At 37.8% G+C, this 20,576-nt stretch overlaps 2 pseudogenes; both read left to right on the top strand.

The window, feature by feature from the left end:
* The first annotated feature begins 9,757 nt into the window (after positions 1–9,757).
* LOC131893865 (ER membrane protein complex subunit 2-like) lies at positions 9,758–10,459 on the top strand (annotated as a pseudogene).
* A 7,644-nt stretch (positions 10,460–18,103) lies between these two features.
* LOC131926109 (replication protein A 32 kDa subunit-like) lies at positions 18,104–18,935 on the top strand (annotated as a pseudogene).
* The last annotated feature ends 1,641 nt before the right edge of the window (positions 18,936–20,576 follow it).

The raw sequence follows: 20,576 nt of genomic DNA, 5'->3' as shown, positions 1-20,576 counted from the left end.
ACTGGCTGTTTTTAATTCTTGGCTATAAGCCAGGCTATAGTAAACAATCATCTGTCTCCCCGTGGTTACATGGGCACATTTTCTTTATGTGAATGAATTGTACCTCCAGAAAAATGCATACTGCATACAAATGCATGTATAAAGTTTTATATCTATCTAGTATCTTATCTACCTGCTTCTCAATTGCAGTCTGAGGGAAAGGAAACAAACATGGAAGACAGGAAGTAGAAACCTAAGCTAGAGAACGTAAATTATAGCTCTATGAGAAATAACAAAATACACCAACATGCTAGCATCTCTTCAGTATGAATGCCAGGACTATTATCTGTTTCTTCCAACATACTTTAACACTTGATAATGAGAAAAAAAATTGTCCTTCCACCTGAATTTTAACTGTGTTGACAACTGCTGACCGTTTTCTAGTCGCCTTTCTAGGCCTACACAAACTGTGTTCCTCAAGGTCCATTTGTACACTCCCATTATAGTTCTTGCTCCAGTTTCTGTGCCAGTTAGATAGACTTATGTGTCCAGGGAACTATCAATTAGGCAGCTCTTTAATTCCCATACCAGGGAATCAGCATGAAGGGGACATTCCCAATCTCAACCTATTTCTAATACAATTAGCTGGAACACATGCAAATTCAAATGAGCAGGATTAATTGGCTTTGTTTTTTGGAAGACAAAGAGTATATAAACAAACAAACAAACAAATAAATAAATAATGACTATAAGCAAAGACATAGAATAAAAACCCTAAGATATCATTACCCTGTCACTTAATTATGAACTTTTCAGCACAGTCTCTCTCTCTCTCTCTCTCTCTCTCTCTCTCTCTCTCTCTCTCTCTCTCTCTCTCTCTCTCTTTTGGTTTTTCAAGACAGAGTTTCTCTGTGTAGCTTTGCACCTTTCCTGGATCTCGCTCTGTAGACCAGGCTGGCCTCAACTCACAGAGATCTGCCTGCCTCTGCCTCCCAAGTGCTGGGATTAAAGGTGGGATTAAAGGAAAACAGTAGTTTTCCTTTCTTTATAATTAAGTTTACTTTTCAACTGAGAACAGATCACAGCGGCAGAGGCTTTAATTCACTGGAAGACCCACTTTTCACTTTGCATTTATCCCCTTCTTGCTTCTGTAAATGTGTACATCAGAAATTGTCCAGGGATGGATGGGCCACACAACAACACTGTAAAGAATACCAATGAGTCAGATTGTCTGCATTTCCCTGCAGGCATGCATTCCCCTTCCTTCAGAGAACACTCTGAGAAGCCCACTTATCACTGTCATTTTTTCCTCCCAATGCTAGACACTGTATTAGAATCTCCATGTGTATATGCACAAACGGTGCCTTTTCACAGTAGCATACCAGTGTTAAGAAAACCAGGGCTAACTGTTCAAGCTTCACATCTAGTGCTCAACAGACACGGAGTGGAAGCTTTTCTAATTCTAAAGCCATAGACCACACAGCCATCACTTAGTTCCTTTGAGAAATGTAAACATACTTGTGCAACTAAGAAAAGACAAATGAAGGAAACAAGATTAAATCTTTTTTAAACCTATACTGAATTCCTTCCAAACTAACATGGGATCACCTTCAAGATGACTGACAACTTGAAAATCAATTTTTAAATTATCAGGCTGGGGAGATGGCTTAGTGGGTAGAACATTTGTGAGCAAGTGTAATTACTGGGTTTAGATCACGAAAACCCAGTTGAAAGCCAGATGAGCACAGTGACCTACCTGCAATCCCAGCCCACAGGAAACTGAGATGGGGAATATTTGAAACAAGCTACCTAGACAGACTAGTCAAAATGATAAGATTCGGGTTCAGGGGGATGAGGCTTCAATATATAAAGAGGAGAGCGGTTGAGAGAGATACCTGACATCAACCTACAGCTTCCATACGCAAATGTACACACATGCATGTGCACCCTTCCCCCCCACACACACACACATGCATACATATATAATGAAAGCTATCCTAGGTAAGAAGGATGGCATGTATGAGCTCAAGGCCCTCACACAAGGCCATTCATGTCATCAAAACTACTTGCTATCAAACCAATTGTTTTCTGTCTTTCCAGAAATGATTTACTGTTACAAAGAAGAAAACCTTTGATTCTGCAGTGACAGACAAACTTAAATGCAAACCATTATGTGACAGGTCATGCATGTTTTCTAACAGTTCATCCTTCATCCATACAAGGATATATGTAGGTGGTTAGAAATACAACAGTACCCTCCTCTCTTTGGGGAAAAGGGGGAAATGTGGTTTCCCTGTCTTTTTACTCTAAATTCCTTGGAAGACTTCCTTTTGTATATTCAGGTGGATATCTCATATCTCTGAACAGCACAAAAGCATCCTTTAGTTTCTCCACATTCCAGAGAAAAAGGTTTTATTAAAAGTCCAAAGGGCTTTGGTATTTATGGAAAGTCAAGGTGTTTTGGATTTTTTGTTTTGTTTTATTGTTGTTGTTGTTGTTGTTGATGGTGGTGGTGGTGGTGGTGCATGTGTGCATGCGTGCGTGCATGCGTGTGCATGTGCGTGTGTGTGTGTGTGTGTGTGTGTGTGTGTGTGTGTGTGTGTAGCATATTGTAACTTTGAAATCTGGAGTCACAACATAAAGTTACTTGGGAAAAGGAAACTCAGTTGAGACAGCCCCTCCATTAGACTGTCTGCGGGGAAGTTTGTAGGGCATTTTCTTCATTAAGGATTGGTGTGGTTACCACTAGGCAGGTGGTTCTGTGTTATATAAGAAAGCAAGCTGAACAAGCCAGTAAACTGAGCGTTCCGTCCATGCCTCAATTACTGCCTCCAGGTAGCTGTCCTGAATTCCTGCCTTGGCTTCCTTTACTGACAGAGTATAAGCCAAATAGACCCTTTCCTCTCCAAGTTACTATTTGTCATGGTGTTTTGTCACAGCAACAGGAACCCAACTAACAACAAAGGGGAGAAACATGAGCTCCTAAGGTTTGCACTGCTGAAAGAATGCAGGGGCATTGAGAAGCAGTATGGAGTCTCTACACCACAGAGAAGACATGAGACACCATAGCTATGAAGAAAAAAAAAAACAGAACAGGAGACGCTAATATCCGGTCTCAGACATGATACGCGGAGCAGAAGCATACTCCCCTCTATTCTGTTAACTAAGATGCATTCAAGAGAGTAAGAGTGTAAAAACAGCAGAAGGGATGTGATGTAGATCAGCAGATACAAAGGAGCAGATTGTAGGACAGGCAAGCTTAGAGACCTTTATGTAATGAAAGAACTAAAGTCCTAATTACAGTTTCATTAGGCAGATTTGCTGAATAGGTAGATTGTCGTTACTGCCAAAAAGAGGAAGCTGAGAGTTGTTAGTTTGGCTAATCTGTTTCAGGATATTAATGACCTTTCTTGTATATACTATAACATCATGCAGGAAGTGCAAAACATACATGGAACATTGTTAAATTTTAACAAGTGACCCTGTCTGGCTAATTTCTGTCAAATGAGACCTGCATAGTTACCTGGAACTTCTTATCGCCCACCCCAAGGGCAAGACTCAAGTATGATGGTTCCTTCTCCAGAGCTTTGTATCCTCATAGTGTCTGAGACCTTGGGAGAAACTTTCCCACATCAGTGCCTACACATATGTCTGCACTCATTGTTTCAGTAGGAGGTTATCCTTAATACAAAATGCCCAAATCATGTAACTATGTGCCAAACCAGGCAGGAGATAGTGTTTAGTGCTGGAAGTCCAACATTGGGTTACATCCATATTTTCTATTCTTGGTAGTAGGCAACTGGATGCCCACCAACAAGCCCATCCTCCAGGGGCACCAGAAGGGTTATTAACATGTGGTATTTTTACAATTAGGACTTAATGTTCCTGTAAGTGATTTACTCTGATGGTTCTGGATGAGTTCCCTTCATTTTTGTCCTTTCTCATTATTGATTTGTAATGTTGCCAGCCTTCCTTACCAGGGTTGTCACTAGCCAATTGTTGCTAGCTGTTATTATAATTATATCTGGATGTGTGTGCATTAGCCTACAAAGAGATCGATGAGGTAAATATTCAGTGCATGGCCAAAACAGACCCTGGATATTTGAAAAATCAAATTTCTTTGCCTGTCTAGGATACTTTCCAAAGGGCCCCACACCACAACACCCCCAAAATTCCTGGAAAATCCTGGACTTTTAAGTATCCCATTAGGGTGTACTCAGGTGATTCATTATTTCATTTTTTTCTAATAGCATTTAAAAATTAATTAAATTATATTTACATCATTCTTCATTTCCCCTCTAGCCCCTCACATGACCTATGATTAAACCTAGTACTTCTCTCAAATTCATGGCTTATTTACACACACACACACACACACACACACACACACACACACACACACACAGAGACAGAGACAGAGACAGAGACAGAGAGACAGAGAGAAGAGAGAGAAAGAGACATTCATGTATACAAATAAATTTATAAATGCAACCTGTTGAGTCCATTTACTGTTACCAGTATGTGTACATTTTTAGGGATGACTAGTTGGCATTAAATAACCATTTATGGGGCTCATCCCTGAGAAAGACGACTTCTCCCTCATAGCTTGTACTTCTTATCTAGGAGTAGGGCCCCTGTGAGATTTTCCTGACCCACATTGGCATGTCAGCTGGTGTGGCCATTGTTAAGAACTTGTTCAGACAGCCAAATTGTTGAAATGTCATGAGTACAGCTTCCCTGTCATATCTAGAAGACACAAACTTGTAGCAGACTCCTTGGTCCTCTGTCTCTTACAGTCTTCTCACCCCCTCTCCACTGTGTTCCTTGGGCCTTAGTGCAGGGATCGTTTGTAGATCTATCCATTGAGGCTGAGCCCCACCATCCATTGCTCTCTTCATTTTGACCAGATGTGGCTTTCTGGATCTGATGTAAAAGCCTCCTGTCTGAGTAGTAGCTTTCATTGCACTAGAAGGTGATATGCAAGGTTTTCAGAGACAAAAGTAATCAATAGTTCTATCTCACCATGATATTTATGAATCACAACAGAGACCATCATGGTAAGAAGTCCTTAAAGGTACAACAATGGCACTTATATATAGGCAGTAACCAATAGGAGTATAATTGGGACTTAAGGTCTGCACAAGAGGAGGGATCATGCCCAGCACTGAAAACTTAGCCAACTGCCTGTGGCTAGTGATGTCATGAATCTTAAAAAACATACTACTGCTACTTTCTTAAACCAGTATAATTTCTAATTGCCTTCTAAATACTTATCCACATACTTACAGATGAGTTTAGCTCTCATCTCTTATATTAGTTAGGCTTCTCTAAGGAACAAGACTAATAAAATGAGTATGTTTTTATTTATGATAGAATGATAGCTATAATGAGCTATGATGAGAGAATATATATGTATATATGTGTGCATATGTATATATTATATATGTACACATACATACACACACACACTATATATATATATATATATATATATATATATATATATATACACATACATACACATAAAGGGTATTTATCAGATTGGCTTACAACATGTGGTCTGAACTATGGCTGTTTCACAACAGACAGACAGATAATCTGGTAGTTATTCAATCCACAAGACTGAATGTGTAGCAGTACCCATTGGTGCTAGACTTCTGAATGTAGAATCTTGAATCTACACTGGAATCTCAAAAATGTTAGTTCTAATACCAGAGGAGGAATGCCTCAGTAGTAGGATAGATGAACTTGCCGGCCAGAATGAGGGAAGGCTGACAAAATGCAAAGTTTCTTTCTCCCATTTCTTTAATCTGGGCTACCACCACATGATGTAATGTAGTCCATATTTACTGTGTGTCTTCCTTCATCACATAATCTAAGAAAATCTCTTGCAGGAGTGACCAAGAGATTGAATTTTAGTTGATGCCAGATGTAGTCAAGTTGACAACCAAGGTCAGTCATCACGTCCCTTATCAAAGAAGCTTCTTATTGGGTTAGAAAGATGGCTCAATTTTTAAGAGCACTGTCTGCTCTTCCAGAGGACCTGAGTTCAATTCCCCAGCAACCACATGGCAACTCACAACCTTCTACAATGGGATCCAACGCCCTCTTTTGGAGTGAAGGCATACAAGGCACTCATATATATCATAAATAAATAAATCTTTAAGGCTGGAAGGATGACTCAGCAGTTAAGAGCACTGGCTGTTCTTCTAGAGGACCCAAGTTCAATTCACAGCACCCATATGGTAGCTCACTACTGTCTGTAACTCCAGTTCCAAGGGTTCTGACGCTCTCAGACCAATGCACATAAAATATGATTAAATAATTTTTTTTTTGGTTTTTTGAGACAGGGTTTCTCTATGTAACTTTGGTGCCCTTTGAGGCCCAGGCTGACCTCGAACTCACAGAGATCCGTCTGCCTCTGCCTCCTGAGTCCTGGGATTAAAGGCATGCACTGCCACCAACTGGCCAAAATACGATTAAATAAATTTTTAAAAATACCTTTTAAGAAAAAGAAACATCTTCTTGCATGGGGCAGAGACTATTGAAGGACTCATTATTCCTAGAAATAAAATAGGTAACAAAAAGGTAGGATAAATATATTTAACTAGAGCTTTAGGCTTTTAGCTTTCCTATGATTCAACTTGTTTCTCATATGTTTACTCATCACACTGACTTTTACCTCTCTAGTGTTATCATGGGTGTAACTCTCCCTCTTTTTGTGAAAAACACTAGCCTGGACCATGATATTAACAATTATGAACATAGTTAAGCAAATGTCCTTGTGGTATGATGGAGCATCCTTTCGATATATACCCAGGAGTAGTATAGCTGGATCTTGATGTTGATTGATTCCAGTTTTCTGAGAAATCGCCATATTGGTTTCCCTTTGGCTGTACAAGTTTTCATTCTCACCAGCAATGGAGGAGTGTTCCCCTTGCTCCCCATCCTCACCAACATGAGCTGTTGCTTGTGTTTTCAATCTTAGCCATTCTGATAAGTGTAAGATAGAATCTCAGAATTGTTTGGATTTGCATTCTGATGGCTAAGGACATTAAACATTTGTTCAAATGTTTCTCAGACATTTGAGATTCCTCTGTTGAGAATTCTGTTTAGATCTGTACCCCACTTTTAAATTGGATTATTTGGTTTGTTCACGTCTAGTTTATTGAGTTCTTTATATATTTTGGAAATCAGTCCTCTGACTGATGTGGGGTGGGTGAAGATCTTTTACCATTCTGTAGGCTGCTATTTTGTCCTAATGATGGTGTCCTATGTCTTACAGAAGCTTTTTAGTTTTATGAGGTCCCATTTATTAATTGTTGATCTTAGTGCCTGTGTTATTGGTGTTCCATTCAAAAAGTTGTCTCCTGTGCCAGTGCATTTAATGTTTCTCCCTACTTTCTCTTCTCTCAGGTTCAGTGTATACGGTTTTATGTTGAGGTATTTGATCCACTTCGACTTGAGTTTTGTGCAGGGTGATAGGTATGGACCTATTTGCATTCTTCTACATACAGACATTCAGTTAGACCAGCATCATTTGTTGAAGATGCTTTCCTTTTTCCATTGTATAATTTTGGGTTCTTTGTCAAATATCAGGTGTCCATAGGTGTGTGGATTTTCTTATGTGTTTTCAATTCCATTCCATTGATCCATCTGTCATTTTATATTAATACCAGGTAGGTTTTATTACTGTAGCTCTGTAATAGAGCTTGAAATCATGGATCTTGATACCTCCAAAGAAAGCATTTGTTAGCCAGGAAAGTTCATAGACTTAGAGGTAAAATTAAACAGAGACCCTGAGATCTCTATCTCTCTGTCTCTGTATCTGTGTGTATCTCTCTCTCTCTCTCTCTCTCTCTCTCTCTCTCTCTCTCGCTCTTATCTTTCTCTCTATGTCTTTCTCTGTCTTTCTCTCTCTCTCAGGGCAGGGTTACTCTGCCACACTGTTGACTGAAGAGTTGCATATAGAACCCAAGTAGACAATCTTCCAACAGTAGTATGGAGAGGAGGGAAGCTAAACATGCCTTTGAAATTTTGCTAAAGGAATCTTGATGCTACCTTCATGCACATCAGAGTAAATAAAATGTTGGTAAAACATTGTGAATAAGAGATGAAAAAAGAACAAACTACTCAAAGGAATTTTAGCTAAGAGGAGATAGAGGGAGGAGAGAAAGAAGACAGATAAAGAGGATGTGGTCAAGTAGGGAAATCAAGACTCTGGATACAGAAGGAAAGTACATAGTTAAGATTTTCTACAGTAAATATCTTCTCATTTGGTAAAGAAACTCACCACAAAAGAACAATTTATTACATAATTACATAAATATAACCTCAAAGATAGACAGAACAAAACATACAAAGTAGAAGATTTTCAGTTGTAAGGCTTCAAATTCTGTGAAAGCAGCACAGGGAGCCAGTCAGCAAACCAGAATTAGCAAGTGGTAGAATAGATGCTCTGAGAAAATGTAGGGGAGAAAGCATATCAGTGAACGCAGTGTGACAAAAACAGAACTGGACAAAGGAGCCACTGCATGATGATCTAAATGAAAAGTAGCCAGCACATAGAACAGAAACATCATTAAATAGCAGAAACCATCCCAGTCAGTTAGATAGCCTGTTTAAATGATTGGATGTCAAGAACAATGAAATACATTTCAGGTGGTTTAATTGAAAATACTCATGAGATGTAGTGAAGAAAGGAGATGTGTAAATAAATTAGAAGTAACAAAACAATAAATGTAGGAAAGATTGGTCATAGAATGACAGGGTCAGAAAATTTGGAAATGTATATGATGAACAGATAGACAATGCTGCTTTGGACATAGGAATCATGGTACCAGGCCAGCGGGTTTCCAAAGATGTATCACAGGATCCACAAGACTATTCCTGAATTCTTTTCATAATGTCACTAAGACACTGTTGGCCTCTTTCACTGCATTGACATTTGAATTGATAACACAAAATGGCAGATCCTATCCCTTGTCCAGTGATGTAATCCCTACCTCTGGCTCTCAAAGTCATCACCATGTGCTAGCAAGAAACTACTTGCTTTTAAAGTATGACTCCATACATTATTAGTTTTGTCAACTTTCAATGTCCAAATTGTCTTGTTATTTTTTTACTTTAATGAATTATAAGGTATCAAAGTAGAAATTGAGGCTTAGGGAAAAAGTCATCTATTAGATTATTCGAATTGTATACTGAACTTGATTTTTTTGCTTGATAACAATTTTACCTTGAAAATTGTTAATATACAAATGGTGGGTATTTTTTTTTCAGACTTCAGGTTGTTCAATACTTCCTTAGGTAAAACAGTTGCTTCAGGGAATACAATGTTGCTGCAAAAGATATAATGCAAAATTTCCTGTGAAATTAAAATTTAGAACAACTTGTAGCTCCATTGCATGCCAGCATGAAAGGAAGCTTTTGTTACAATTGGTTGTAATATTGTCAAATGGGATTGTGTGGTAATGAATAATGAGACCTATCAGCATTGAGAGAACACTGTATAGCTCAATGAATAATAGTTTCCTAGTAACCACTGCTTAATAATGCAAAAACAAAAATAAGATACAGTTAGACCTAGACTGGAGTGATTATTTTAGTATAACAGAGGACAGTGTGCTTAATTTCAGACTCCACACTGACCCCACCTTTCAGTCCACTACTCTTGGTCATTTTGGTTAAGAATAAAGAAGTCTTGCTAACTGTCTAAAACTGACTATTGAAATCCAACTCTTGGCCCTCTTTCCCCACTGCTCTAGGTTCTAGGGAGATGGCAAAGGTCACAGAGAATTAGTATGTGACTTGGGAACAAAATCAAGAGAAAATGCAGAGGAGAAAACTCAAGAAACAGTGACCAAAGTATGGAAATTGGAGAAGAATTTGTTAATGATCATGTTTCTAAGCCTGGGAATGATACTTGTTTCATTATGAGCAGGCAATGATTGCAGCCCTGGACTGTGGTCTGGATGACTAGGCATTGTTTTTGTCTTCAAGACTTAAGAATACAGTTCCCTGACAAGCACAGAGTCAGGTGGTTGACAGCAATGTGATTGAAAGCCATGCATAGATATGATGATGCTATACAGCTGTATGATTGAATTTTGCAAGAAGATCCAATTCACACCACTGTAAGAAAGCACAAGATTGCCATTTGAAAAGCCCAGGGGGAAATGTGGAGGCCATTTGAGAGCTGAATAAGTATCTTCTGGAACAACTTGTTGGAGATCATGAAGCCTGGCACCAACTTGCAAAACTTAATAACAGCGAACATGGCTATGCCAAAGCAGTCTTGCTTAGAGGCGCTAGTGATGACTAATCCACATAACCATGCATATTGTCAGCAGTATGCAGAAGTCAAATACACCAAAGTGGACTTGAAAACCTTGAGCTTTCAAGAAAGTGATTTGCACAGGCACTGAAACTCAGCAACAGAAACGTGAGAGCTCTCTGTGGGCTTCAGTTTGCAAGTTGAAGTAAGAAGGAAACCAAGTGCTCTCTTAAGGCCATTGAAGAAACCTTGAAAACTGCAGATCAGTCAGTCTTAAGGTTACAGAAACTCTTTGACATTAGGTTTCAATTCTGTATAATAGAACTTCTTGGTCTGTGACTTATTTACTAAATGCCTAGTGCCATTTGTATTGTAATTTTCTGTTATAAAGAATGTGTTTATATAAGCCACAAATTGCCTGTACAGCTAAGCAGGAAGATGAAGGAGATGCATGGAAGAAAGAATTAAGATGTATTGATTGTATCAATTTTCATATCACTACACACATACCTTGTTAAATAAACCATGATGATTTATTAAACTAAAAAAAAATCCAACTCTCTTTTCAATTGTCTCAAGGAAGCTGAATTTTCATATCATACACAATCGAAATAATACATCACAATGAACCGATTGCCATAAAGTGGGACTCCCAATGCATATTACTAAGTCAGCATTAGCAGATGTAGATAAATGTAAAATAATGTCAGTCTTTGCAGCATTTTTCTTTGTTTTCACAGAGTATTTTAGGAAAATGAAAAGAAATTGCCACTGCTGAATATATTATTTTTATTCTGCAGGAACTAATAAGCAGTTAAGTTTTGAATTCTTTTTTTTTCTTTTCTTTTTTTTTTTTTTTTTTTTTTTTTTTTTTTTTGGTTTTTCGAGACAGGGTTTCTCTGTGTAGCTTTGCATCTTTCCTGGAACTCACTTGGTAGCCCAGGCTGGCCTCGAACTCACAGAGATCCGCCTGGCTCTGCCTCCTGAGTGCTGGGATTAAAGGCGTGCGCCGCCGCCGCCGCCGCCGCCGCCGCCGCCGCCGCCGCCGCCGCCGCCACCACCACCACCACCACCACCCGGCTAAGTTTTGAATTCTTAATGGGTAAGTACAGGTAAATGTAAGTAAGATGGGCCAATAGATAGTTATTTCTACTTTCTAAAATTAGTAAGTTTGTAAATAGGTACACATGAGAATGTCTGAGAAATGCTATTTCTTCATCTGAGAAATGCCTGCTGTCTCTCTCAGATGAAGAATTCCTAAGTTTTACCTTATATAGAATGATGCCAATAAGTCACTATAAGTACTTCTAAGTATCTACCTACCCACTGAAGAACATTGAAAATCAAATCCTGGTAACAGATAGGAATACAAACAAGAGAGAACCCACATCAGTTTAAGAGCATTGGACACACATAAATTATGGTGTTATAGTTGTTGAGTCTTAATCTCTATTTTTGAAACCTAAAAGAGACTTCATCAAAGCAAATATCTTTATTGTAAAATTAATCTAGAGTCTTACATTTATTTTGAATGACCCATCATTTCTCTTTTTATTTTATTAACATTGGATATATTTTTAATAAATTCAAGTAAATTAAATGTTAAATATTTTATTAAAAGGAACATATCTTGCTGCATTGACTTTTGTAAAATTACTTCATCTGCTTTTTAGCATAAAGCTAATAGTTGTTTTCTTAAGTGTGTCCAAACAAATCATCTAAAAATATATTTAAAATAAGTTATAAAGATTGATCAAGTATTAGCCCCAGAAATAGAGATCTCTCCTTTTAAACAAGACATGAAAATATTTACCCATATCTAATGCCTGCTGTCTCTCTCAGATGAAGAATTCCTAAGTTTTACCTTATATAGAATGATGCCAATAAGTCACTATAAGTACTTCTAAGTATCTACCTACCACTGAAGAACATTGAAAATCAAATCCTCAAATCATCTTACTACCCTGGTTATATAAAATAGATAATAGTCCAGGTGTCACACATGAAAAACCACTGAAGTATCAGTAAATTATACACAATTTCCTAAGTTTTTCCATTAGAAAATGGGAATTTTAAATCTTTGTATTTCTTGGAATGCACATGGATCACCCTACTGACTTCAGGTGCTTCTGTTATGCAGGAAAAAGTAAGTATTGCAAGTGTTCAGTATTTCTACCATGTTTTCCCAACATAGCAATCATCGATAAGCCAAACATTGCAGATAAGGAGGTAGAAAGAGTATGAGCCAGAGAACCTGGCCAGGATGCTTACTGTGAGATAGTGTCTTCTTGATATCACAGAAAAACTGTGCTGATGAAATATTAACAATATGGTTGCCTAAACAAAGACATGCATAAGGACCACATCAATGGACATACCAACATTTGTGAATGAAGTTTCACAAGGCCCTAACCTTGGTGAAGAGGTGCAGGTAATAAATACATGGTAAAGGACAGAGGGAGAATCCATTTCATCCAAGGACAAACTCCACAATAAGTTTTCCAATCCCCTAAACACATAGGAGCATAGGAGCAAACTAAATGGTCTCAGCAGTTTACACACACACACACACACACACACACACACACACACACACACACACACGCAGCTGAAAGTTTTTCTGGTCCTGCCTGGCTCCTGTGGCCCCAAGGTCCTGCAGCTTAGACCCAAGTAAACACACAGAGGCTTATATTAATTAAAACTGCTTGGCCATTAGCTCAGACTAACTACTGACTAGCTCTTACACTTAAACTCAACCCATTTCTGTTAATCTATATGTTGCCATGTGTTCTGTGGATTTACCTGTGTGCCTGTTACATGCTGGTCCCTGGACAGTGGGCTGGTGTCTTCTCACTCAGCCTTCCTCTTCCCAGAATTCTCCTTGTCTGTTTACCCCACCTATACTTCCTGCCTGGCTACTGGCCAATCAGCATTTTATTAAACCAGTGTACAAGACATTATCCCATAACATGTGTGTGAGCACACACACACACACACACACACACACACACACACACACACGCACACACACAATTATATAATATATACACAGACACACAAACTTAATATATTAATACATATGCACATACACACAACAAATAATAGATACATACATATACATATATACTACATACACATATTCTATGTAATATATATTAACGCACACACACACAAGTGTGTGTATGTGTGTATGTGTGTGTGTATTCTGAGCTTTGCTGTGTTTCTCTCTGAGTGATGTACCTGGTGCTTTTTCTTTTTCTTAGTTTTGCGGCCCCTTTGAACAATTTGAGCCTTTTTGAACTTTTTTCTTGCTACTGTCATTCAGTGACTACCTTTATCTCTTGGACTTCTAAGCTGTTTTGAACTACTTGGGCTATTACAGTTTCTGTGACAGGCCTTGTCAGCTTGAAGGTTCTTTTGAACAAATTTGGAGTTCTGTTGAGCACTGAATGTCTCCCATGTGGAGGGGAATGTTAAAATGCATTTGTCTTTTTGACTCTGCTGAGGTATTAAGTTTCTGTTGGAACATTTGAGATAGAGAAACAAGGGTTTTGAGATGTCTATTGTGATTTGTGTAACCATGGAAAATGTCAAGTATATACTATCTTGATGCCTTCTAGGGAGAATTCTGACTCATTTTTTTTTTGTAAAGTTATGATTGATTCTAAAGTAGCACTTGGTATTAAAGGAGTTGGTTCTCTCCTTCCACCATGTGGGTCCCAGGATCAAAATCAGTTTACTGGCCTTTACCCACTGAGCCACCTTGCTTGCCCTTGATCTCAAACACTGACTCTTACATCAACACTTCTGGAATTCCTAGGAACTCCAAGAAAGCTAGTCTACCCCCATGAGTTCTTAAAAATAAACGAGTAACAAGCCTCTGCCCGCTCATTTTTAAATCTCTTTCTGAACTTAACCACATGTTAAAATTACTATTCTTGGTATGTCTAATTTGAAGTGGGTCTATGAATATTTTAAGGATGATTGTTTCATTACACTAATCTATATGAGCTGTGGTTTCTGAATCAGTGTTTTCTTTGTTTTCCTCTATTTTCTAGCTTTGAAAAAAATGCAGTTAGCTAAAGTGTAGAAGTTTCTTCATTGATTGTAGAATTGGGGACAAGAAAGAAAGAAGAAAAAAACAACTTGTTATATAGGTCTTTACCTCAGGCAGGCCTAAATATTAACTAATTTAAGTATGAATTTTAAGATTCCTTCCTAGAGGAGTGGGTTGCAGCTAGTGCTTTCAACTGTTAATTCTAAATCTCTCAGAGGATTCATAAAAGATCTCCGGTCTTCTAAAGTAAATATTTTGGGAAGAAAATAAGAATCTAAAATATTTCACTAAGGTACAGTTAATTTATATACAACAATATTCATTTTAGAAATGAGATTTGTTAGGTTACAAAATTTTGTATTTCTTATGTAAGTTTTTTAAGAATTTTCTTCCAAATAGATTCCAGAAAGGTATTAATTATTGCTATTTTTTCTTTGTCAAAGGTAACAGTGTGCAGACATATATTTTCTTGTAAAATGATCAGAAAAATTTTAAACTGATTTAAACCTTTTTAAGTTTAAATTAAATCTAAACTGATTTAAATCATTTTAAATGCCCCGTATGTAGAGACACTTCAGTCCATACAAAATATATGTATATGTACATACAAATATATATTCAATCTATATAGTCAATATTAAGATGGGTTAATTTTGTTATTGGTAGAGTTGCTAATGGTAATGTCTTTAGTTGTAAATAATGTTAAGAAATTGTATGTTTTACTATGTAATTTGATATATATAATATCAAAAAATTATCAACATTTTATGTTTTATTAAGATAATTACCTATATTTCCTGCTAATCTTGTCATCTTTTGGATATCTAGAAGACTGTATCAACAAAGCCAACTTTTGTTGTTGTTGTTGTTGTTGTTTAGCCTTCTCTAAAGGACCACTTTGTAAACAATTATTTCAAGGTGATTTTTAAGACATTGATAGCCTATATATCCATGACTAGAAGTATTTAGAAATATGTGCCTGAACTTTATGTATTATGAAGAAGTTTGTGAGTTAAAGATATATGACTTTATTATTAATACATTCAAAGAGGCCCATGAATTTTATGCTTTATACAATATGCATTCCATCTGTGCTGTCAGTCTATAAAATGGCCAAGGAAATTCTTTTGACATCTTCTGTATTTTTAATCAGTACCATTCAGATGAAAAAGCTGCCATTTGGGGAGTTCTCTTTGAAACTCTGGCTACATCTTCTTCTGTGTATGTAAGATGCATGTATATGGCAGAAAATGAATCTGTGCTCACTAGCACTGCTCCCTAGATTTGTAAGGGACTTGGAGCTTTGATCTGCGGTGGTTATTCTGTGTGATGATGCTAATAGTTGCTACTCTCCTGTGTGTATTTATGCTTTGTGTATTATATAAACTTCTCTGATGCAAAGTTTATGGATCTACTTTCCAGATAGGTGTTCTTCAACTAGAACTGTTACTGATCTAACCCTCATTGGACCTGTGTTCATGTGTATGTAAATGTTATGTGACCACTTCCTTTAAGCAAGGATAATTAGATACGCTCTAGCTCTTCCCTACTCCCAGCAGCACCTTCTAATAATTAAAAGACATTGGACACTGGTCACTGAAGGCACATATCTGTCTTAATTTTCAACTAGTTTAAATGTTCAGACTCACTGGATATGGTTTTGTAAAGCTTTGTAATTGTTGTTATCATTCTACAGAACTATAGATTGTTACAGAACTGTTTGATAAAAAGAACCTGACCAATGTTCTTCAGGTGTTAAAATCACCAAGAGGAGAGAATTAAAACTCAAGAATGTACTCGTGGTAAGTCTGACCTAAGACACACTCCTTCTGTACCTTAAAATTGATCACAGGGTTTTCCTGGCACTAACTCTTCATCTGTCCCTTATTCCCAAAGTGGGACCAGATCAGACTAAACCAGGACATATCTCATCTAAGCAATGAAGGACAGTCAAGATTAAATTGCCACATAGTTAATTAAGAATGTCTTCAGGGAATATTGTTCAGAGACAAAGGAGGAAATCATCAGAATCAAAGTGAATTCGCACTGAGCAGGAGAGTGGAAGGATGAAGCAAAAGATTTGTAAGTTTGAGGCTAGTGGAGCTTTCACAACAAAGCCAACAACAGATTTGGAGTCGTTTGTTCCAGCCCTTCAAAAAATGATTGAAGTCAAGAGGGTATGACGAAATGCTTTTATACACTGTGACCTGGCACTAGCCTTGCTTCCTACTTGTATTTTTGCTGTTGTTATTTTTATTTTAGACACAAGCAAAGTTCTTGTCAAGATTAACATATAAAAACAGTGGGGAAAAAACCTGTGTCTAAGAAGAAATGAAGATATTCTAAAGTGACCCTTGCTCTGTTCCCTTTGGGTATCAAATGGTTGAAACAATAGACCTCAAGATATTAGAACTTCTTGAGGAGTCTCATGATGGTAGACAAAAAAGGCTCGGTGTGCCTTTGTGCCAGTCAAGCTGGGTGTTTATCTCTCAGAAGAAGATTTCACAAGTTCTGATAATTTTCAGACCTCAATGAAGGAGAGACTGGAGCCAAGACAATGATGATGGGGTACAGGCAGTCCAGGACTGCTTAGTTATCACACATCTTTCCCTACTCTGAAACCTGAAGCTCTTGTCATGACCCCAAAAGATGGAGGTGCTGGGGTAGGGGATACACTGGATGTCTGTTCCTTTCCCTAACATGGCCCATTGAACAAACCTCTGTTTTCTGCTCTCCTCTAATACTTGTTTGTTTAATTGGCTGTTGAACGTGTGTGCAGAACCTAGCTTGTTAGGGCTGCCAGTGCCCATGCTCGGATCCTCACAACAAGATAACAGTCCCATCTCAGTTAACTCAATCTGGAAACTCTATCACACAGATATACCCAGAGGTTTTGTCTCCTGTCTAATTCTAGATTTTGCCAAGAGGCATCACTATTAGCCATCTTATAACACAAAGTATTTTTAAAGAAACCTTATCCAATGTTTAATTCAATATTCTTTGCTTTTATGTCTGCAATATCATTTCATTTTTCCAAAACCTTATCAGTTGCTGCATATCTTTCATTACATATATCTGTTTGGGGAAGAAATATAATAAATGACTTTCCCCTGAAGTGAAGAAAAAACAATTCACATAATCATATGTACACTCTGAAAACATACAATAATTCAGAGGAAGCATAAAGCTCAGTTATCAGTAATTGAGTTTCTGTACTCCATACTTGGAACTAATGAAAACTATAGAAGGCATTTCGTGTTTCCAGAGGATAACAATCGCTTGGTTGAGCTAATTTGATTTAAACCCCAAGAAGCAAGAATCTGAAAGGTAGCTATGTTTGATATAAACTTTATTTCAAGAAATAAATGCATTACTGATTTATCATTTTGAATTGGCACAACATTTATAATACCAAGTAGAGTAACTAAGGACTGTTATAGAGCAACATGGACTTGAATTATTGCTACTGGGAAGGTGACATAACGGGGGAAAGAATAGTGTTACTGGAGACTGTCACTCACCTCTGCTCTTTCACAAAGAGAAATAAATATATTTTAACACATTTCTGATGAGAAATTATTGTTTCTATTTTATAGTATTAGAATATTATATCCTTCCAATTCTCTAACTGTTCATAAATGTTAATGTCACAAAGAAAACATACACATCTAGTTAAGACCACTCTAAATAGACATTAAAAAAAAAATTCAAGTGGGAACAGTTCTGAGGTGTTCACTGAGGTCTACAGACCCGAGCTTTCTGGACCTCTTTCTCGGGGAATGGCAACCAGGATGTGCAATAACGGTTTTGAAAACTATGGCAGCTTCACCTATGGAGGAGCACGTGGCTACCAGCAGTCCCCCAGCAGCTTCTGGCCATTCACATCTATGCAGGCAGAGAAGAAATCGAGTCAGAGCCCAGCACATTGTGCCCCGTACTGTATCTCAGCTGCTTTCTGCTACTCTGACTGATGAAGTGTTCAAAATTAGAAAGGTTGAGATTTCACCAGTCATTATTGTGGAAATGATCAGACATGCAGAGAAGGCTTCAACGAATATTGTCTACAAAATAGATGGCGTAACTGCTGCACCCACGGAGGTTTGCCAGTGGGTTGACACAGAGGACACAAGTGGTGAAAACACTGTGGTTACTCCAGAAACATACCTAAAAGTGGCTGGATATTTCCGGTCTTTTCAGAACAAACAGAGCCTGGTAACCTTTAAGATCATTCCCTGGAAGATATAAATGAGTTCACCACACATATTCTGGAAGTGGCCAATTCACACATGGTGCTCAGCAAATCCAACAACCAGCCCTCAGCAGGGATGCCTTCTATCAGCAACCCAGGAATGGGTGAGCCAGGAAACTGCGGTGAGAATAACTTTATACCATAAAATAACCTCACTATGGTCCAAAACCAGGTGTTGAATTCTATCAAGGCTTGCCCAAGACCAGAGGATTGACAGGATCCCAGGAACCAACTCCAACCCTGTAGCCTCAATTGAACAAGCAGTGGATTTTCTGTGCAAGGAGGGGCATATTTATTTTACTGTGGATGATGATCACTTTAAATCTACAGATGCAGGGTACCTGGAGCTCATTGGGTACCTGAAATATTTCTAGCTGGACCTGTTTACATCATCTGTTGTCTCTAGCTTTGCAAGTTATGGCCAGTGGCTTCTAGGGCAAAAGTTTCATATAGAAGTCCTCTTCAAACCTTGAGCTGATCTGTTTTCTTGTTTGTTGTTTATAGGTTCAAAGGAAGGCAGATAGTTGAGAAGGAAGTAAACCAGGGTTGGATTTCTTTTCTTTCTATTTTTATCTTTCTTTTTTTAAATTTTTTGGGGATGAGGTTTCTCTGTGCAACCCTGGCTGTCCTGGAACTCACTCTGTAGACCAGACTGGCCTCAAACTCACAGAGATTCACCTGCCTCTGATTCTTGAGTGCTGGGATTAAAGGCATGTGCCATTACTGCCTGGCTCAGGGTGGGATTTCTTAGACATTTCAGATCAGTTAGTTAGGACTCCAGGATGGATGGACTGGATAAATGCTACCAAGAGAACAAGGCACAACAATATCATGCTTGTGAGCTTCTGTTCTTGAAAGACTTCTTGCTGAGATAATGAACAATTTAGTGCCAGGACCGAGAAAAAGAAGCCACCACCTTCTGCCTATTTTTGTTTCACACTTTGGGTCTGTGGTGTTACTTCCAAAGTTACACTTTCCTTGCCCAACTTGTCTTGCCTGCAGCTAAAAGTAGGTTAAATTGAGCATGTGGTTCTGGCATGGTGGCCTCACAGGACAGAGAGGAAGAAATGTTACTGCATTGTTGGTAAACATAAATTTCCATATGTTTAATAAAATAGTTCAATTGCAATAGCAGAAAAAAATAATTTAAAAAAATTTCAAGCAGTCAATAGGTATATGAAAATCAGCTCAATATCAAGAGTATCACAGAAATGCAAATTAAAACCACAAAAACTTACAATTCCATGCCTGTTATAATGGTTGTCATCACAAAGACAGAGCATAGAAAAAGTTAAAAAGGGCATGGAATACAAGGGACACATATACTATGGGTAGGGAAGTAAATTAGTATACAGGCTAAGGAAAACATTACAAATGTTTCTCAATAAAAGTAAAAATGGAAAGGTCATATAGTCCACTACTCCCACTACTTGGTGCATACACAAACAACTTGAAATCCATAAGATGAAGAGACATCTGCACATCTGTCTATTGTGGCACTATTCACAACTGCCAAGTGGAGTCCACCTATTCTCTTAAATCAATGAATAGGTTTAAAAAAATATACAGTATGCCCATGCTCTGAACAGCACTCACATTCAGAAATGAAAAAAAAAATCCTTCCAATATTAATGAACCATCAGGAACTTACACTAAATAAATGAGTCAGTTATGGGGAAAATGCTACAAGTTGATTCCTTATGAGGCCTCTCAGACATTCAAAGCTATAGACAGATGTAGAATGGAAGGGTAGCTACCAGAGCACGGGGAGATAAACATTGGGCACTCGCTTAAAGGGTGTAGAGTTACAGTTTTACAAGAGAGTATGGAGTACATAATTAACAATGGGCATTTCACATTTAAAATTGTTAAGAAGGTGAATCTCACATTAAATCTTTTTAAAATGCACTGTGTATTAAGATTTTTTAGATATGATAAATAACACATAATTTGAATGTAATACTAAATATAAGAAAACTTTGTGAGGTGAAGAGCACGTTGAACAGCTGTATTAT

Source organism: Peromyscus eremicus, chromosome 16_21, assembly GCF_949786415.1.
Source record: "Peromyscus eremicus chromosome 16_21, PerEre_H2_v1, whole genome shotgun sequence".
NCBI lineage: Eukaryota > Metazoa > Chordata > Mammalia > Rodentia > Cricetidae > Peromyscus > Peromyscus eremicus.
The sequence above is the reverse complement of the archived record's forward strand: the minus strand, read 5'-3'. Positions and strand labels throughout refer to the sequence as shown.